The sequence below is a fragment of the Schistocerca serialis genome, chromosome 7 (assembly GCF_023864345.2).
Source record: "Schistocerca serialis cubense isolate TAMUIC-IGC-003099 chromosome 7, iqSchSeri2.2, whole genome shotgun sequence".
Lineage (NCBI taxonomy): Eukaryota > Metazoa > Arthropoda > Insecta > Orthoptera > Acrididae > Schistocerca > Schistocerca serialis.
Genome location: NC_064644.1, coordinates 303,320,094 through 303,342,314, shown reverse-complemented (window position 1 = coordinate 303,342,314; position 22,221 = coordinate 303,320,094).

Below are 22,221 nucleotides of genomic sequence, written 5' to 3'. Positions count from 1 at the left end.
GACGAAGGAGTCAGGGACACCAATGTCCCGGCAGCCACGTCGAAATACATCAGAGGACGTTTCTCGGATGGGTGACCACTGCGACTGGGCGGAACCAGTCGAAGACCTACAGGAATTGCCACCCCCAAATGATGACCACTCACCTACAGGATGCACACCACGGAACGACCACGAAGGAGGGCAGCCCGTTGGCGGGCACCCCTCTGAGCACGAATAGTGGACTAAAGCCCTTGGAGTTCTCAATGACATGACACGAGCATGACAACGACAACGAACCAAGCATATAAGGTGGGCACAGTGAACATTAACACCGCACGTTCGCTTGCAAAGATGCAACTTCTTCGGGACATGATTTACGCCACAGACGTTGATATTCTGCTGATGCAGGAAACCTTCAATGCTGATTTTCCCGACGTGCATGGATACCACACTTATCTAGCGCCGACTCCAGATGGAGGACGTGGCACAGCGATACTAGTCCGGGAAGGGATTCCGATGTGTGACCTCGATTACCTTCCTTCGGCTCGGGGTTTGGCTATGACCGTGAACGGCATTCGTATCGTCAACATCTATGCACCCTCCGGATCTGACAATCGACAGGCGCGTGCACGATTCTACTCGGAGGAGATTGCCCCCCTATTCCATGGGAGGTATGACCACATCTTGGTAGGGGGGGATTTTAACTGTGTACTCACACCGAAGGATCAAACTCCTAATTTCAGCTCCTGCCACGCATTGAACACGATCTGCCGGGACATGGCCCTTATGGACACGTGGGAAAAGATCCATGGGCAGCGAGAGGGCTACACGTATTTTACTAGCCACTCGGCGAGCAGGCTGGATCGGATTTACGTTTCTGACGGATTAAGAGATCACGTGTTGGCTGCTGAACGTTGGCCCACAGCTTTTACGGATCGCCTTGCGTATTTATGCACGTTAACCCTCCCACGGCAGCGGGTCTGGCGGAGTCGTAGTTCCTGGAAACTTAATTCCTCCTTATTGGTGGATCTCGAATGTCGCCAGCGGATCGAAGAAACATGGCAGACTTGCACTCGCCGTCTGCCCCTGCACCGTACGGTTCTTTCGTGGTGGCTGCAGTGTGCAAAACCGGCGATACGAAGAGCTCTCATAACGTATGGCAAGGAAAAAGCGAAATGGCTCCGAGATACACTTGACTATTACTACATGGTGCTCCGCGACCTGTCCTCCAGGGCCCCATCGCCCGAACGTCAAGCGGAAGTCCATCGCATTCAGGCCTGCATTTTATCGATCACGAGACGTCGACTGGAGGGACTTTCGATCCGTGCTCGGTGCTTGGACAACGTCGATGGAGAACGTATTGGCATGCATCATGTGTCCAAGGGACATGCGCGTAATCGCCGATCCCTAATCACAGTCCTCCATGATGATGATGGTCGGCCCTTGACGTCACAACAGGCCATTGCTGCTGAGTTTCTGGAGCATTACCGCCTCCTTTTCACTGGGACGCCGACGGACAATCGGACAGAAGAAGAAATTTTGCGACAGATGCAAACGGAGGTGGATGGTCCGGATGCAGAGGTGCTATTGGCACCCCTAACGGAAGATGACATCCGGGGCGCACTCGCGAAGGGTGCGGTGCATAAATCCCCTGGGCCAGATGGGTTGACACTCGAATTTTACCGCGCATTTGCGGATTTAATGATGTCCCGGTTGGTATTGATGTATAACGAGTTATTGAGCACTGACACGGATGTTCCGTCGCAGTTCATGGCGGGACTGATTATACCAATACCGAAATCGACAGCGAGTGACAGCGCCCATCAATTTAGACCGCTCACGATGCTCAATACTGACTATAAGATCTTTGCGCGAATGTTGGCGGCAAGGCTCAAGATTGTAATATCCAAAACAATCCCACCAGACCAGGCTTGTCTAGGGGTTCGGAGCAACATACATTCTATCCTCGGCGAATACCGTGACGTAATTTCCCTGACGGAAGCTTGTCGCATGCGAGCGGCGTTCGTATCGGTGGATTTTGATCGTGCATTTGACAGGATCAACCATGATTTCCTTGACTCGACCATGCGACGTATGGCGATACCACAGGATTTTATTACCGTCCTCATGCGCCTCCTTCGCGGCGCTTCTTCGACGGTGAGAGTCAATGGCAGGGAAGTAGGAACGATTCCTGTTCGCAGCTCAGTTAGGCAAGGATGTCCCTTGTCGATGATACTGTTTACAATAGCGCTCGAACCATTGATGCAGACTCTTAGACGGACTCTAACAGGCGTCCGACTCCGTGCGAGCTCCTTCACGTGTCGTGCATATGCCGACGACTTGATGATACTCGTCCGGTCGGAGAACGAAGTAAGTCAGGTGGTTACCCTTCTTACTACGTACGGAGTAGCTGCGGGAAGCAGGGTCAACATGAATAAAACCAAGATCATGCACATCGGTCGAGGGCTGGACGCTCTGCGAAGTCCGTTTACGACGGTGGACATCTTGCGATGCTTAGGTGTCTTGTTCACCCGATCGCTACGGCAATCAGCGGCGGCGAGCTATCGACGTCTCCTCCAGAACGTCCGACTGCACATACGCAACAATTCACTCCGAACGCACGACCTGCTCCAAAGGGTGGACTACACTAATATTCACCTGGCCTCGCGACTGCCGCACTTGGCACAGGTACTGCCAATGCCACATGGTCTCGCTGACAGATTAATGGCGGCCTTTGGATACTATGTCAGCCAAGGAATGTTGTTTAAGATCAAATACGAGACTTTAACTCTCCCATACCACTCTGGAGGACTTAACCTTACGGATGTGCGGAACAAGGCTCTAGCTCTATACCTGCGAGCGACGCTACGAACTTGGAACCAGCGGCAACACGCCATCACGTCGGCCATCCTGGATGTGCTTCTTCCTACGTCCTTTGAACCACCGGTAGCAGTAGGCAACATCTCGCCCTCGTTTTCTCACGTCGCGCGATTTTTTGTTGCTTTTAGTTATGTTCAGTTACAGATACCTTCTACCAGAATCCCCACTACCCGTGAGATATATCGATACTTGCGGCGTCATCATGGCAGCAATGTTGTCGAACTTAAATACCCAACACGAAACTGGCGACAGATTTGGCGAGCTGTCCACACACCTCTCCTCACCACAGCAGCGCGATCGTCATGGTATACACTAATCAACCGCAAGACAGTCAACCGCCAACGATTGTACGACATTCGCATGGTAGATTCCCCGCTCTGCCTTATATGTGGCATGCAGGACACCGACGAACATTCTCTGCAGTGCGGTGAGGCAAAGGATGTTTGGCGGCTGACGCAACGCATCATGGCCCTCCTCCGACGCACCGACGAATCCACGATCACGACGGACGCTTTATTTTTCCCTGACCCTGTCTTTTACCCCTCACACAAAACATCGGCAATCCGATGGATTGGAGGACACGCATCACACTACGTGCTCTCGCGGACCTTGATATCGGTCATGGACTATTGGCATTATCTACTAGAACAACACGAAATCATCAGACGCCACTCTAAATATAAAACGCATTTTGCGAACTTTCTAGGCAGCATGTTTCATAACCCCCCGACGCGGTGGGGAGTCCCAGGTTTACGTTGTTTCGAGGGATAGGATTTACTCCCAGTGAAGTGACGAGGATGTCACTTCGGCCCTATATTTATTTCCCTTCTTTTTTATGTATGATTTTTCTTTTGGGACATTAAAATTAAATGAATAAATAAAAAAAAAAAAAAAAAAAAAAAAAAAAAAAAAAAAAAAAAAGAGCGCTAACGCGCTGCTTCCTGGACTCGGGTAGGCACGCTGGCCCTGGATCGAATCCTCCCGGCGGATTAACGACGACGGGCCGATATGCCAGCGAGCCTGGATGTGGTTTTTAGGCGGTTTTCCACATCCCGCTAGGTGAATACCGGTCTGGTCCCTATGTTCCGCCTCAGTTACACGGCTAGCAGACATATAGACATATGCACAAACTTGCACTGTTCGCCGGCCGAAGTGGCCGTGCGGTTAAAGGCACTGCAGTCTGGAACCGCAAGACCGCTACGGTCGCAGGTTCGAATCCTGCCTTGGGCATGGCTGTTTGTGATGTCCTTAGGTTAGTTAGGTTTAACTAGTTCTAAGTTCTAGGGGACTAATGACCTCAGCAGTTGAGTCCCATAGTGCTCAGAGCCATTTTTTTGCACTGTTCCATGGATTACACTCGACACAGACATTTGTGGTACACTATTTCCGGCCTGGGGGGGGGGGGGGGCGGTTACGTGTATGGGGTGGCGGCAGGAAGGGCATCTGGGCACCTTTTAAACATTAACATGCCAAATCTGATTAACGATGGCTGACCCTGCGTAACTGTGGGACAAGGCTCAAGCGATAGAATAGATATAAAGCAAGATTCTTCGTTTCAGAAGGGCAGTACAGCCGCTCTATACAGGGTGTTATTAAACAGTCTGAAATGCTTGCAGGGTAGTTAGTACTGAGAAATAATTCTTAAGGAACATATACGACATGTAGCGTATATTTTTTTTTTTTTTCAAGTTAGTTGGTACTGAAGTTTGTCAATCAGACCGTGGCACATGAAATTCAAGTGGTCCACAAGAGACGGTGTCCTTTGTATGTGTTCTCGAAACCTAACAACAGAGCGAAACAAAAATTGGACATGGGACGGTAGCAAGGAACGAATTCCCGCCTTAGTCAGACCAGTCTCGTGAGCTTTCATCTACGCTACGAGTACAACTGACAACTAATTACACTGGGTAGTTATAATTAAGGTGCAGCAATCACAAAAGTCCACTGTGCAGTGTGGGCTGTAATTATAGTTTGGCAGTGAAACTTGGCAGATATGCTAATACGTTAATGCGGCACCGATTTACGCTGGAAAAAAATTAGTTCCAGTTTTGGCTACCATGTGCAATTCTGGTACAGTACAGCATCTTGTCCACTTATCCGATATTCATACCGAACAAATTGTGTAAGTGTCGGTTAAGAATAATATCAACCTTATGATTTTCTCACTTGTTTGAATTTTTCTGCCCAAGTCCCGATCCTAATCCATTGCACGTGAGAATATTTCTGTATGTTTTTCATCATTCACAGCGCCAGACTTGCATCGGGTGGCCAGAATGAGAACTAATTTTTATGCAGCGTAAATCGGTTCCGCATTAAAGCATTCGAATATCTACCAGGCTTCGCCGCCGTACGATAATTACAGCCCACGCCGTTCCTCTGTGAGTAGCCGCACTTTTGTTATCACCACCCGGTACGTGGCTGGCCGCTTGTATTTGTGCATGGAATGGCTTGATTGGCTGATTGCAATGCTAATTAACTCCGAAACGGTGTAAAATATCGAAATTTTTTCGTAACAGTTATTTCTCAGCACAATCTAGCCTGCAAAATCCTTACAGGCTTTTCAGATTGCTTCTGACCACCCAGTATGTTTCCTGCGGGTTTCGGTGTTTATTTCGCAAGTGAGACACATGTTAGTTTTAGAATCGATGACATTCCATGCCTTTTTTTTCTTGCTGTCAACTATGAATCATAGTTTTCATAAGTTTTGCTGTCCAGTTCTGTACTCTCATGTTATGAAAAATGTACTCATAATATTAAATCACTGTCTTTCTTTTACAGGCTGAGGGACGACTACGTCTACCGTACAACACTTCTTTCTTGCATAATGATTTTCAACAAAGATTGATCATATTTTCTTCATTCAAAGTTAAATTTATTCACAAATGCTTATTTACGAAATATGTTTGCAATATGGCATTTTCTCTTATTCACTTAGTTCTCTCTCCAGTTGACCGTACCTGCCTGGGCACGGATTTCACAACTGAGAATATAAATTTCTGAATTTAAAAACTTCTTCCACACAGTCGTTCATCCAGTGTTTACAATTAAATTACATTTGCGAAAACGTCTGAAAGTATGTACCGCAGCCAGACTCAACTTATCTTAAATATACATCCAATTCTTTTACAAAGTACGATATTATTTTCGTATCATCTAAAGACGACTATGATACCTAAAATACTAAAAAAAATAGATTTATATTATGTCTCAATGACAACACATCGCCGGCCCGTGTGGCCGAGCGTTCTAGGCGCGACAGTCTGGAACCGCGTGACCACTACGGTCGCAGGTTGGAATCCTGCCTCAGACATGGATGTGTGTCATGTCCTTAGGTTAGTTAGGTTTAAGAAGTTCTAAGTTCTAGGGGACTGATGACCACAGCAGTTAAGTCCCATAGAGCTCAGAGCCATTTGAACCATTTGACAACACATCATTCAGTGCAACAAATAGATATGAAGACGTTCGCAAACTGTCATCCATAGAGATAAATGTGGTTTTAGACTTATTTACTGTGTCCGTATATTAACGTCAATCACCTCCCTTCTATGAAGACTATACAGTATTGCAGTGTCTATTGTACTGATGTTCAACGCAGTATTCCTTCGGAAAGCATGCACGTCCGCAGTGCCTACTGCGGCGACTACAGCTGTGTGAAATACATATGGACAACCATTAACAGTATAATAGAATGAGAAAGAGGGAGATTTGTGCCGAAACTGGGCTCGAACCAGGATTTCCCGCTTATTGCGAGCGGTCGCCTTACTTTTTTTACTCACTGCTAACGGGGATTAGGGGCACAAAGCGGGAAGAGTTCCGGTTAGCCCCCTCTCAGAAGAAGGGTGGACGGCGTAGGATTCAAGAGAGGCAAGATGCATCAAAGAAAAGGTGGAAAGAATCCTTTTATTTTTCATTTTCTAAATTTTTATTGTTTTTTGACATCTCCACTGTACGGCAACATTTAGTGCTATGGCATACCTCACAACATCGAGGGGAAAGTAAGCAAAAACCGGTCCTCTTCGACTGTCGAAAAGGAAGTAAATCAAAAGAAGTCGTCCCGTTACAACTTGAGGACACTCCATGGTGCTGCTCGCTGCGGAATTATCGTATCTGTGGGGTTGTCGTTAGTAGCTCAGTATTAACAAAGAAGACGATTCGTAGTTCAACTTCTCCTATCATGGATAATTTAGCTGCGGGGTGGCTTACGAAGAGCTGGCAGGAGAAAATTTGCTAAAGTATTACTGGAACCCGATCGCATAGCGTTTTGCGTTTAAGTAGTGATGAAAACCGAGAAGTGCCATCTCATCGTCACCAAACAGTTAGTGCACGGTGTGGCCGCGTATCCGTGTCACAAAATTCGTTTCTGATCTCGGAAATAAAACCTCATCCGGAAAGAGGACCGATAGTGGACTTATCCGGTCTGGAGTCCCTTGTGTGAGGAAGGACTGGCCGTGCGGTTCTAGGCGCTACAGTCTGGAACCGGGCGACCGCTACGATAGCAGGTTTGAATCCTGCCTCGGGCATGGATGTGTGTGATGTCCTTACGCTAGTTAGGTTTAATTAGTTCTAAGTTCTAGGCGACTGATGACCTCAGAAGTTAAGTCGCATAGTGCTCAGAGCCATTTGAACCATTGAGGAAGCACTACAACTGGCGCACCAGATGCAAAACGTCACTCGCCGATCTGCAGAAAAGGCGTCATCCGTATCCATCCCTCCACAGATGACATTCAATGGAGAGTCCGACCCCGGTAGATGAGTGGTCAGCGCGACAGTATGTCAATCCTAAGAGCCCGGGTTCGATTCCTGGCTGGGTCGGAGATTTTCTCCGCTCAGGGACTCGGTGTTCTACATCTACATCTACATCCACACACCGCAAGCCACTTGACGGCGTGTGGCAGGGGCACCTCGAGTATCTCTATCGGTTCTCCCTTCTATTCCAGTCTCGTATTGTTCGTTGTGTTGTCCTCATCGTCATCACTTTATCCCCATCGACGCGTAAGTCGCCGAAGTGCCGTCAAATCGAAAGACTTGCATCCGGCGAACGGTCTACCCGACGGGAGGCTCTAGTCGCACGACAGTCATGGGAGAGACCACGATGCTAGTTTTGTGCACGCGAGACTGGTACGGATGTTTCCCCTTAACACTATGTACCAGGTGGACTGAACGCCCCTATTTACGAGTGTCGGCGCTCACCACCTGCAACGTAGCCACCCACTCTATATGGGGGTGTTTCGTTTCAGTCACGTTCGGCACTCTGTTGCAAGCTGTTGTATAACGCCCTTGCCCTTGCCCTTGCCGATGTCATGCGCGTGGGCAATAGTGCAATGCGGATGTAACTTAGTTGAAGGAAGAAGTGGCCAATGTAGGAGAATGGTGCTGGGATGTCCGATAACGGAACGGTTGGAATGAGGGAGATTGCCATTACACTTCCAGCAGCAGGCTTGTAAGACATGTCGGACAACGTCGCTACATTTTCATGTGAGAGTTTGCAAATAGCGTCTTCGCTCTATCCTGAACATGAAAAAGGCCTAAACCCCCCTTTTACCTCTGGAGGGTCAGGCACTCGTAGCGGATCTTTGAAAGCATGCCCGTACTAACAGAGGATCCCAAAGCTGCCAGCGTGCGGTGGGCAAGAGACAGAGGTATCATAAGCGGCTGCGCAACGTGGGGAATGCACGACGCCAAATAGACGTTAGCATATGGCGTCCATTGCAGAGAGTGCTAATACGGTTCACTTCGCCCTGCTCTGATCGTAACAGAGGTCTGCAGTTGACGCTATCTAGTGCCGCAGGCCAATTGTGAAATCGATGCCCCAGAGACGTATCGTGTCGCTTACTGTTAGGAAGTGACGCGCCCATGAGGCAGCCGCTTACCTATAGACTGCCATGCGATTTTAAGAAGTTGAGACTGTTGCCCGATGGCGGGCCGCAGGTCGCCCCCGTCACCAATGCTAGGCGAACATCATAGCTGTCACGAAGGAGGAGTACCAGATCGTCGGCATTAGCAATCCAGCAAAGAGTGTGTCATCCGCTCCAGGCTTTGTCAGAGGCCACAGAGAAGCGGTTTCAGATTTTTATTAATTTAGTTCTCAATTAAAGACCTGCTGCCTGTTATTATACAGCAGGTCGTACATTGTGTGTTTTTACATGTTGTATTACACAAATTCGGTTTTATTTCTGGTACATTTTGCTCTTGAAAATTTTACTAAAGGATAAATTAAAAAAAAGACATGTTTCAAAGCGAGAGACGACAACCTTGTCTCACCGATGGCTGGATCAGGGTAAGCAGCGCCAGACGACCGTTTTACAACAACCTGCTCGTCGCACCATGAAGAAGACGCATCGTTACGATGGTGTTCATGTCAAAAACGCGTGGTCAGCTCAATCAAAGGCCTGGATGAGGTCGAGAGAGACCAAAACAACAGGAATTTGGCGAGACCTGTCAAGCGAAACCACGTCACGATAACGACAGAGTGCATTACGGGTATTATGATTGTCTCCTAAGGATATCTGTGTTTGTGAAACGACATAACGGCCTGTCCGCTTGAGACGCGCCGCCAGTAATCGAGTGAACACCTTGATGTCACTGTTGAGTACAGTCAAGGGACGATAATCGCAGATCCTGGATCCGCCTCGTGGTTTATGTATGGATACGATCAGTCGTTTAAGGAATGGTCCAGGAACTGCACCGTGGAAGACTGTAGATCGCAGCAGATATCCGTCCAGGATGACGCCTTGTAGAGCTCCAGAGGGACGCCGTCGGGTCCCAACGATTTTTGAGCGAGCTTCTGTATTGCTTCAAAGACGTTCGCTTCAGTTATATCTTCAATCAAACATATTGCTTCAGCCAGTGGCATCGTGCCAAAAGTGAGCTGAGAGACCTCCGCAATCAGCCCCGTGTGATGGAGATGCTCTTAGCCTAGTGTAGTGGGCGCGAAGGGCTTTCCCTATACTGTGGTGAGTATCTAGGCGTCGTCCATCGCCCGCCGTCTTTCAGCAATGATACACGGACGGTCTCTCCTGTTCCATTCTGTCTTGAGTGCTCGCCCTGACAGTTGTCCCCTCAAAGTGGTGACGTGTGAGATGGTGATCTGGGCCTTTGTGCGACTCATCATCGTCTGACGTGTCGGCGAATACGGCGATGTGACACGTTCCCACAGAATGCTGTAATAGAAATTTCTGGATGTCGCCTCCACGCCACCACGTCCCTACCATAGCCAATAAATGTTTTCCAGAGGGCAGGCCTGATGCAGAGTAACCACCGTGAAAGGACAGACTGGTAGGCGCCGCACGATACCTGCAGAAGTTACGCGTATCATCAATGAACCGTCGACATCCCGCAGAAGCGAGGTGGGGCTTATTGAACTTCCATGGACCACGGCTGTGCCTTACTCTCAAACGGCCGCTTGGTCGGAAAACACTACCCATCCGCAGATCTCCTCCCCCAGACAAAGGAGCGCGAAATGTAAGCCCGACCGATGCATTTAGATGAATGGCGTAAAGATAGACCGATCGCCATGAACGTCTTACCATCAGTCCACGATCTGGTAGTTATTGACTACTGTGCCATGTTCTGTGCCTGGAGAGTGATGTGGTAATGATCCTTTGGCGCTTGGGTGCATCTGAAATGCCGTCGCACTACCAAGGCGTCCTGTCGACAAATAAAGAGGTGAATCATCGCGTCAGCAAAGAAGGTAGAATGGTCATGATACCGACGTCATCCAGCGGCGCAGAGATGTTTGTTTATCTGACTCCTGAAATACTAAGAACCATGCCTATGGCGTCAGGGAGGTATTCGACGTGTTCGGCAGTATTCCAGCGGCAGATACAAGTGAGACGTAAGTCGTTTACCTGTCTGATCGAGTGAAATATTTGACGTGCCCTTCCTGGAGGAGGGCAATGTGAAAGTCCGCTTTTTGAGCGTGTCTTGGAGCATGGCGGGCTCACGGCGTGCACGTATGTTACTGAGTGTTGGGTTGTCATTGTCTGGGGGAGGAGACCAGACAGCGAGGTCATCGGTCTCATCGGATTAGGGAGGGACGGGGAAGGAAGTCGGCCGTGCCCTTTCAAAGGAACCATTCCGGCAATTGCCTGGAGTGATTTAGGGAAATCACGGAAAACCTAAATCAGAATAGCCGCACGTGGGATTGAACTGTCGTCCTCCCAAATGCGAGTCCAGTGTGCTAGCCACTGCGCCACCCCACTCGGTATGTTACTGATACTGATTGTTGCGAGGCGGTAGTTCTGATCTTCTGCCCCCTCCAATAAGTTGTTCGGTACAGCGTTTGTGGCCTCCAGGGGCGGCCCATCAAAGGTGTCCAGGCAGCCGCTTTCAGTGTGATAGATACTGTAGTCGCTGCAACATCGTGACGGGATAGACGGGCTCCAGCCTTAGGGAGGTTGTTAATTCTGTCAGACTCCTGGGTGGTAGAGTCGTTTGCGTTATCTGATGGTGGGACCTCTTCCATTTCATGCATTCGAAGAAGGCAATCGTCAGATGGTGTACGGCGCCGCTTCTTGTGTTTTCGTGGGGACCGTTGTTTGCGGACATGTTGTTTCGTGTCCGTTGGGTTGAGCTGGGTTGGGTTATTTGGGGGAGGAGACCAGACAGTGAGGTCAGAAACCACTGATTAGGGAAGAACAGGGAAGGAAGTCAGCCGTACCCTTTTAAGGGAACCATCCCGGAATTTGTCTGGAGCCATCTAGAGAAATCACGGAAAACCTAAACCAGCATGGCCGGACGTGGGACCGAACCGTCGTCCTCCCAAATGTGAGTCCACTGTGCTAGCCAATGCGCCATCTCGCTGGGTATTTGGTGTCGGTTTGCGGGCTGCAATCGTCTGACGTTACCCCCATCAGCAGCTAGGGAGAAGTAGGCACAGCTCCCGATTCGACATCCATCTTCTCAGAAAGGTCAGTTTGTGACTTTTAGTGGTCTTTTCCGTTAGGCAACTCGGCCGGAGACAACGTGGAAGGAGTTCTGCTGTCAGCCGCGCTGTCATCAACCACCGACGGCGGCAGGGTGTGTCGGTAGGGGAGAAGAACATGTATCGCTTTCGTAACCGCCGTATAGGTGAAGGGGGTGCAACGCCGCCGAGTGCTGTGCGATGCAGTCTGCCTGCCTGGCCGCAAACGGCACAAGTACGCGGCTGTCTATTGTGCATGACGGTGCCCCTACAGCCCCAGAAAACTAAGTAGGACGGATCGTGCTTTGTCAATTGAGTCGTAGCGTACATGATTAGATGCACTTTTTGTTACTATTGATCGATTGTGAGGAGATCCTCTGGGATGTGGAACTTCTCATAAAACATGGACATACAATTGATATTTACAAAATAAGAATAGATATGCTAATATACCTCCCATAGATCTTGATACGCAACACACCGTTTAAGAATGTCTCGAATTTTTTACACTTTTCAGCCACGCAGCTAATCGCTACAGTTTTAATGCTATCATCACAACATCTGTCGGGCTTTCGAAAGGGAGCTCGAAGACCCTCACACTGGCGAGGCCACATCCAGCGTAGTTGAGCCGTGCGCGGCTCGTGGTCATGCCGTTTATCGCTCGTCATCTTGTTTTTACGGTTCTGTCGCCTCGTTTTTCTTTTAATTCGATTTACTGGCGTCATTATGTTGTTCGTTTGCTTTCTCGTGAGTGGCAGCAGCAGCGCTTATCGATAAGGGCACCGTCGTACTGTCTCTGGAGCGACCGAGAGTATTTCCGAGTCGCCGTGTACCTGTAGTTCAGTTGCGAGCTCAGTCGGGGCGCAGCAGCAGTGAAGTCGGGGACGGAGCGCCAGTGAGGCGCGGACAACCAGTGGTCGCCGACCGCTGGCGACACAAATGAACTGTCCGACGGAAGGAGATTGGAGCATGACGACCGTTGGTTGGTCGTTCAGTTGGTCGTCTCATCGGACGATGTGTATTTGTTCGCCGACAGCTCTGTGTGTCGAATTGATTCGTTATTTTTCTTCCACAGTGATTGCTTTTACGATTGTTCGAGTTCTTGTGCAGGTGTGTTTACGTGGAACTGTGTGTAGCTTCTGTGATTTCCACAGAGCAGGCGAATGCTGTCTGCGTACTGGAATAGACAGTTGGTCGGATGCGACAGAGGGAATTGATTAGGTTGTTGGTTGGTTCTTCAGCCGTCCCTAGGTCGTGTTGCAACCCAATTGTTTAGTGTTACGGTTGGCTGCCTGTCTCACCTAAGCAACGGTTAGAGTTTCCTCCCCAGGCCAACCCTCGGAACACTTCTGAGCACCACTGTTTTTTTTCTGATTGTAATTTTAATTGGTCACAGGTACTGTGCCAGGCCTTCAGCCGTGTATTAATATTTTCTGTTTAATGATCAGTATACAGCCTTCAGCCGACCTTCATGACAACTATTTTAAGATTAGGCCTTCAGCCGAGTTTCATTTAAAATTCGTGTTGCTCTGCTTTTAGGCCTTCAGCCGCATTTGTTTCAGAATCTGTGGCTTTAATATGTAAATCCTTGTCTGTAAGCTTTCAAAAAATGGTTCAAATGGCTCTGAGGACTACGGGACTTAATTTCTGAGGTCATCAGTCCCCTAGTACTTAGCGCTACTTAAACCTAAGTAACCTAAGGACATTACATACATCCATGCCCGAGGCAGGATTCGAACCTGCGACCGTAGCGGTCGCGCGGTTCCCGACTGTAGCGCCTAGAACCGCCCGGCCACCACGGCCGGCTTTAAGCTTTCTCTTTAATCATATTGAATTCTTGAATCGGCCTTCAACCGTGTTCTGTAAATGTTTACCTTAAGGTTCTTTAATTATTCTTGAGTAATTGTTTCGGCCTTCAGCCGACAAGATGATGTTCTGTTGTATTGTGTAAAAACTTAACTTTAAATTCTCTCTTTTATTATGTAAAGAATTTTTTTTAAATTGGGCTTTTAGCCGAAGAATTAACTTGAATTTTCATTAATATGGCCTTTAGCCGGAATTTGTAAATGCTTGGGTTTTAAAGAATTTCCTTAGCTGATCTGAAATATTATTTCGGCCTTTAGCCGAGCTGGTACAGTAATTTTACTTAAATAAGGCATTCATCTGTTACTCTAAATCTTGGTGTTTTAAAAGCAATCATTTAAACTTATTTTGGGGAAGTTACTTGGACCCTCAGCCGTGAATTGATCTTTGTTGTTTTAAAGAGAAAACTGTGCATTGTTTTGAGGAATAAAGTTGTATATGTTCTTGTATACCTAACAGTAATTTACCTTGTCCCCTTTCCACAACCTGATCCCCTCTGTCCTGCGAAACCAGAATTCAGTAGTGTATCGTGACAGTGCTCATATGGTCGTCACATTGGCTAAATTAGAGGTTACGAGTGTGTCTGCGCATGACATCTGTGCACATCTCATTTATCAGTTTGATATAGACACCGATAGTAACTGATAAGTGGATCCCAATGAGGTCTTGAGGCGCAATATGAACATCGTCCTGGATAAAACGTTCTATTTAATGTGCTCGAGGTCTTGCGTGGTCCGCTTGAAAAGATATCTTCATTGTCCCCTTCCCATGGCGCTCTTGAGAGACGGACGCGATATCTACACTCCTGGAAATTGAAATAAGAACACCGTGAATTCATTGTCCCAGGAAGGGGAAACTTTATTGACACATTCCTGGGGTCAGATACATCACATGATCACACTGACAGAACCACAGGCACATAGACACAGGCAACAGAGCATGCACAATGTCGGCACTAGTACAGTGTATATCCACCTTTCGCAGCAATGCAGGCTGCTATTCTCGCATGGAGACGATCGTAGAGATGCTGGATGTAGTCCTGTGGAACGGCTTGCCATGCCATTTCCACCTAGCGCCTCAGTTGGACCAGCGTTCGTGCTGGACGTGCAGACCGCGTGAGACGACGCTTCATCCAGTCCCAAACATGCTCAATGGGGGACAGATCCGGAGATCTTGCTGGCCAGGGTAGTTGACTTACACCTTCTAGAGCACGTTGGGTGGCACGGGATACATGCGGACGTGCATTGTCCTGTTGGAACAGCAAGTTCCCTTGCCGGTCTAGGAATGGTAGAACGATGGGTTCGATGACGGTTTGGATGTACCGTGCACTATTCAGTGTCCCCTCGACGATCACCAGTGGTGTACGGCCAGTGTAGGAGATCGCTCCCCACACCATGATGCCGGGTGTTGGCCCTGTGTGCCTCGGTCGTATGCAGTCCTGATTGTGGCGCTCACCTGCACGGCGCCAAACACGCATACGACCATCATTGGCACCAAGGCAGAAGCGACTCTCATCGCTGAAGACGACACGTCTCCATTCGTCCCTCCATTCACGCCTGTCGCGACACCACTGGAGGCGGGCTGCACGATGTTGGGGCGTGAGCGGAAGACGGCCTAACGGAGTGCGGGACCGTAGCCCAGCTTCATGGAGACGGTTGCGAATGGTCCTCGCCGATACCCCAGGAGCAACTGTGTCCCCAATTTTCTGGGAAGTGGCGGTGCGGTCCCCTACGGCACTGCGTAGGATCCTACGGTCTTGGCGTGCATCCGTGCGTCGCTGCGGTCCGGTCCCAGGTCGACGGGCACGTGCACCTTCCGCCGACCACTGGCGACAACATCGATGTACTGTGGAGACCTCACGCCCCACGTGTTGAGCAATTCGGCGGTACGTCCACCCGGCCTCCCGCATGCCCACTATACGCCCTCGCTCAAAGTCCGTCAACTGCACATACGGTTAACGTCCACGCTGTCGCGGCATGCTACCAGTGTTAAAGACTGCGATGGAGCTCCGTATGCCACGGCAAACTGGCTGACACTGACGGCGGCGGAGCACAAATGCTGCGCAGCTAGCGCCATTCGACGGCCAACACCGCGGTTCCTGGTGTGTCCGCTGTGCCGTGCGTGTGATCATTGCTTGTACAGCCCTCTCGCAGTGTCCGGAGCAAGTATGGTGGGTCTGACACACCGGTGTCAATGTGTTCTTTTTTCCATTTCCAGGAGTGTACTTGCTGCGCCGAGAAGGTAAACAGGAAACCCTCTCTCGCGCGTGCTCCATGACAGACGCAATGCAATCCAGACGTTATCGCTGTCTAAAGGCAGACGGCGACCATTGGGCTATCCAAGCACAACTCACCGCCAGACCATAACTCCAAAACATCGTTAACCATTTGTCTGCAATCTGCTTTCACCATCTTGCCTTTGGCTAGAAGTATCCTCTTTCCGTGTGCTAGGCCGCTTTTTATGTCTCCCTTGCTTCTTCATCTTTGTAGTTGCGTCATCTATTTCATGGTTCCTAGTTTTGATAGTAAGTTGATCGCTGGTCCTGTGTCTGATACTTTTCACGAGTTCGTGTTTTCTCGGTTTACTCCCAATCCACATCATTTGCGCTTTACACAGCTCATTGAACGAAACACAGCCCGTTGTTCCTACCCTCTTAACTGAGGTAATTGGCGTGTCATCAGTGAATCTCAAAATTATCACTGCTATTAATTGTAATCCTTCTCACGACGCTTTCTTTTTTTCCACCTTGTACAGACGCTTGCGAATGGATGAAAGACGCGACTGAATTTGCAGATCTTCCCGATTTCGTGCCATAGCAATGACAGCTGACATTCGGAGATTAGCGTACTAATCTGTTCAGAACGGATAGATGCTCAGCATTAGTTTTACGCAGTTCTCTAGCACATAAATGTGAAAAAGATAATTGGCCCTTCAGTGAAGTGACACGGGTGGGAATCACGTAGCCGTAATACGCATACGGCGGCTCAGTTTGTAGCACGCAGCCGACTCGTCCCCGTCAGTGATATCGTGTCATTAGCGCCTCTGAAAAGGCAGACCAGAAAGGAAAGAAATAACGCCCCACAAAGTGGGAACTCGCTACTGCGTTACGGGCAAATTAATTTGTCGCGAGGGCGCGGCTGACGCGCCGCGGACAGTTTTAATGCAGTTTGGGCCCGCTGCGTGGCAGGCGACGGTGTCGCCGCCACGCGGCGCGGCACGACACCGCGCTAGGCGGCACGCACAGTGCGTGCGCTCATTACGCGTGACGGCCGGCAGCCGCCTCATTAGCACGGCGGGCTCCCGTTGCAGGCGCGCCTGTAAACGCGCACCTCACATCGCTAATTATCCGCCGGACACGGGTCACACGACGCCGTAATCGCAGCCGGCCACCAGCGTGTGATAAGCCGGCCATCTGCCGGCCGGTTCGTTCTGTGAATGCGCGCGTCCAAACGCAGCGTCTTGTAGCCAGAGGTGCCCACGCACAGTCGGCTATACAAGTTGCGCGGGCAACTGAACAACGTGAAATTTGTTAATTAAAATTGTTACTTTCCTAGATCTTGTTCTATAAAATATCCGGAAAACTGCGGATATCTGCAACTTGATGGTATGATACAAATGAAATCAGTTTCTGCATCAGTCACTTGTTTATTTTGCCACTAGGCGTTTCGATGATTTGCACAATTATCTTCAGCTGGAGACTTGTGGTGTTGGTAAAGAGTACCGACGTGTTTATTCCCACTTTCACGAAAATAAGCAATGCAAATAAACAATGCTGCACCTGAAGATAACGGGTGTGAACCATCGAAACGAGCAGTGGCAAAATAAAGAAGTGACTGCGCAGCAACTGTTCGTCTTTGTATTGGTCAATAGTTGCTGCCCTCATAAAGCCGTCCCTTATGGACGATTTATGCATATGCTGGTCCGATATTTCGGCGAGCAGTCTTCAGGACATCTTCAGGTGTATACTGGCGAGCAGTACACTAAGGTTGCGCTCACAGGGGCACCGACACAGAGGGCTTCAGTCGACTATCGACATCGGCTGATGATGGCCGACCTTTTCCAGTTAGTACGCTACTATGAGCGCGATCACACCTTAGCCGCCTGCCGGAGGGGCCGAGCGGTTCTAGGCACTACAGTCTGGAACCGCGCGACCTCTACGGTCGCAGGTTCGAATTCTGCCTTGGGCATGGATGTGTGTGACGTCCTTAGGTTAGTTAGGTTTAAGTAATTCTGAGTTCTAGGGTACTGATGACCTCAGCAGTTAAGTCCCATAGTGCTCAGAGCCATTTGAACCATTTAGCCGATCTCATCATCTAACGTTTGCACTTAGGACGACAATCAATGAAATTCAAATCAGTTTGTTTTCTTCGGTCAAATCGACCGACGTTGTCACATATGGCCTGTGAGAAGCTGCTAATTTTAATCCAAGAAAGACAGAGTTTGTGGTACCCTGACGATGAAATATCATAGTCGGGATATAATTCAGGATCTATCCACTGAAATTGCACTTTTATTGGAAACAACAAGTAGGCAAAATCTTTTTCGGATATTTTAGGTGCAAATTATAACCTCAAAAAATTAATTAGTTCAATGAGAAGAATCGAGTGTATTATGCTAGAAGTTACTTTAGTGGTTTCTTTTTTTTTGTGGGGGTTGTTGTAGTGGACATTAGCTGCCTACAAATTGTCATTACTGCTTACTTGGCTGCCTTGATTTCGGGGAGAGAACCAAACGGCAAGGCCATCGGTCCCAACGGATTAGGGAAGAGTCGGGAAGGAAGTCGGCTGCGCCCTTTCAAAGGAACCATCGCACCTTTTGCCTGAAGCGACCTTCGGAAATCACAGAAAACCTAGATCAGAATAGCCGGACGCGGGTTTGAACCATTGTCCTCCCGTATGCAAGTCCAGTGTGCCAACCACTACACCACCTCGTTCGGTTATTACTAATTACTGGCATTTGTATGCCAGTAGGGTGGTGATTGTGTGTGACCGCTCAATGTCATTCAATACGATCACGACGACGCCCCTCGATCGACGTTAGCACTCGTGGTTTCACTCGCCTTCGTACATGGCAGTGGACGTTGGAAAATTCGTGACTATAGCTCAATGGTTGTCAACTGATTTAAATGTTATTCCCGGCTGACTCTTAATTCAATTACTGCCACGGGGGTGAGGAGAAAGAACACATCCTGGTGATACCAGCATTATGCCTATTTAGATGTTCGATTAATCTGAATGGTTTGCAATGTTGTAGCGCTTCTATTCGAACTCTATGCTGAGGTACCGATAAGGATCATTTTCGCAGATAAACATGCAAGTACGTAATGGATGTTAAGTTTCTCAATATTATTCGTCGCACTCACACGTTATACATCCGCTGTAAGAACAATTTCATGCATTTACATTTTTGGTGTCCCACAATATTGGTTGGCTAAATATTATGACGATACGTTGTATACAACTTCCACAGATATTGTTTATCATGTAGTGAAGTCTATGTAATGAAGCCAAAATCGTGAATAAAATTGAAATGTAATTTGTTTATTAACGCTTTTCTATTCACTAACTAAATATGAAATATGACTCGGGATTGGAGGTGATGATCCTATCCTTCTTTTCAGTATTCAATTTAACGGTGTATGCGCTGTTTTTAGTATTTTAGGTCCCCGTTAGTTAAAATCTGATAGTTAATAAGCGAACTATTTTTATGCTGGCGCGTTGTTTGTATCAGTGACCCCCGCAACCGTCCAAGGATAAGATTCTCTTAATGTTCCGCGCACACGCGTTTCACACATTTATAAAATGCAGAATTACGTAAACCATAGCTTGTAACCTCCCCACAAAATAAAATTAAATATTATTTAGTTAATGATTCTAATTTTAGTGTAACCTCACAACAAAACTGGTTCCCATTTAATGTACCCACAAAATTCTTTTCTCATTTAATGTAAGCTCGAAACAGAAAAATTCCTAAACCTCGTAATAAAAAATTAATTCAGTAATCTGGTAAAATTAGGACGACAGCAGTGCTGCGTCATGGCCCTGTAAGATCATTCTGAATGGAAAGCAAAAATTCTCACCTCGATAAAGTCGGCAACTATCTGCTCTTACAATAGCTCTTTCCGGCACAGCTCTGTGCAATGCTGGCCTATACATTTGTTATTTATGAAAGGAAGCAAATGATTTTTCTTTTTCAATAATCGGAATGATCATGCATTAAAAAACTATTAAATTCTTTAAGTTGAAATGAATGCTTGTTATTATTAGGACATTCTTAAAAGATATACATGGGAGTTTACATAATATTACTAGATATGCGCGAGGCTGCTTTTTTTACCTTATACAATAATACTCAGGCTCCGGTATCGCTGCACCGCGACCGGCCCAGCCAACGTGATACACCAGACTACAGCAGACTCCAGACCAGACACACACTGGCAACAACTTACTGCTACTGCTACACAGTTCGTACAGTCAACACTGCTCTCTGGTCAGCGATTGTCTTATACCTTGCATATCGCAGGCAGCGCATGAGCAATACATCGAAATTACATCTGCTCGGACCTCTTACATAAAATTACATCTGTATTACATCTGCTCGGACCTCTTACATAACCAAAGTGCATATGCACTGTAGTACAGAATATATCTAACAATGACAAAATGTATACGCAATGAGTACAAAACATATTAACAAATGACATAAAGTGCATACGCACTGTAGTATTTTTTTACCATTTTACAAGAAGTAGGATAGGAAAGGGAAGGATTGCTTCATAGTTGTAGCACAGTAGGTTGCACGTAGCTGCTCTGAAAGTCCATATCTTTCTACAGAAGCACAACACCAAGTGAGACAATCTGAAGTTCTCTTCCCTGAAGTATTAATCAGTGTAGCCAAGAAACTGAAATGTCGTATGAATATTCAATGTTATCATTTTGGTAGTACATTAGGTGCACCAAACAGTGGAACCATAATAACATCTCCATTGTTCAAGGTGGTGGACACCATGATGTGTCAACACCACACTCTTTCACCAACGTAGAATTAGTGCAGAAACCAAATATAGTGCTCCATGATCATAAGGATAGACAGGACAAACGTATATTGCAGTAATTTCTGGTAATTAGGTCAGAAGATGAAGGACATTAAGTCTTATGCTAGTCATCATTGAGAAATACACTAGTCTATGAACCGATTTGAGTAATTGGTGGCACTCATTGCCTAGTTACTAAATATTTCTGTGCTATGTATGGAGTATTACAGAATATTATTCATAAGTCATCTGATGACAGTAAATATTGGCACTCATTGGCCAGTTACTAAACATATAGCAAGTATTGAATAGTACAAAACATTTTTCATCATTCAAGTGACATACGACATATTTAAAGTAATTATTGGTACTCATTGGCCAGTTACAAAGTATTCTTATATTTTTATAAAACCTTATTCAGTATTATTCAGAAGTTATCATTCAAAATGAGAGTTTATTATTGGCATAGCATTTATAGAGTATAACAAAAATATTATTTACAGAAATTATTGGCATAGTATTTATGCATTATTACAAAACATCACTCAGTATTACTTAGAACTCATCATTAAAGTGACATACGACATATTGAAAATGTAACACACTGAAACTATTACTCAAGGTCTGTGATTAGAAAACATCATTCAGTATTACTCAGAACTGATCATTCCAGTGACATAGGACATATTGAAAACGTAACACACTGTAACTATTACTCAAGGTCTGTTATTAGAAAACATCATTCAGTATTACTCAGAACTGATCATTCCAGTGACATAAGACATATTTAAAATGTAACATACTGTAACTGTTACTCAAGGTCTGTGATTAGAAAACTTCATTCAGTATTACTCAGAACTCTCTTAAACTGGTAGCATTATTTGGGACTGGTAATACTTTTTTTTTAGCAATGCATTGCGTTGGGATCGATAATTAATTGCTGGGGCATAAAAATATTTGCTTTTGACATATTGCTGCAAATAAGGATTAGTAACGTCATTTGTCATGAGTCAGCTGTAGCAAGGTTATGAAACAAGTAGAGTATATGTGATCACATTCATGAATGACACACACAAATGGGTAAAAAAAATGCAAGTACTAGAACATGTTTAATGACTAACTGCTTATAGCACATTAATTTCATGAATAGCTTCTCCTAGAAAAAATACAAAATGGATTATTAAGCTGAAAGAAGAAATGCATATTACGCTGAAAAGTAGTTAACTTCGAATTAACAGGTAATGAAATGTGTAATCAATATATAGCTGTCCTTTCCAAAACCTTCAGTCGTTATACCATGCGACGTAAGACATACTGTCAAAGCGAACTGCAACAAATACTTAAATAACTACATAGCATTTCTTAACTAACAGTAAATATATAAACTTCATCATTATCCTCATCTGCAAAGAAAAACTTAAAAGTGGTGCGTTTAGTGGCCATATAAAATTTTTCACTATCATCACCTGTAAACAAAAACTTCATTATTCATATCACCATAACTTCATTATTATCATCACCTGCAAAGAAAAACTTCATTATTCATAGTACCATATCCTTCATC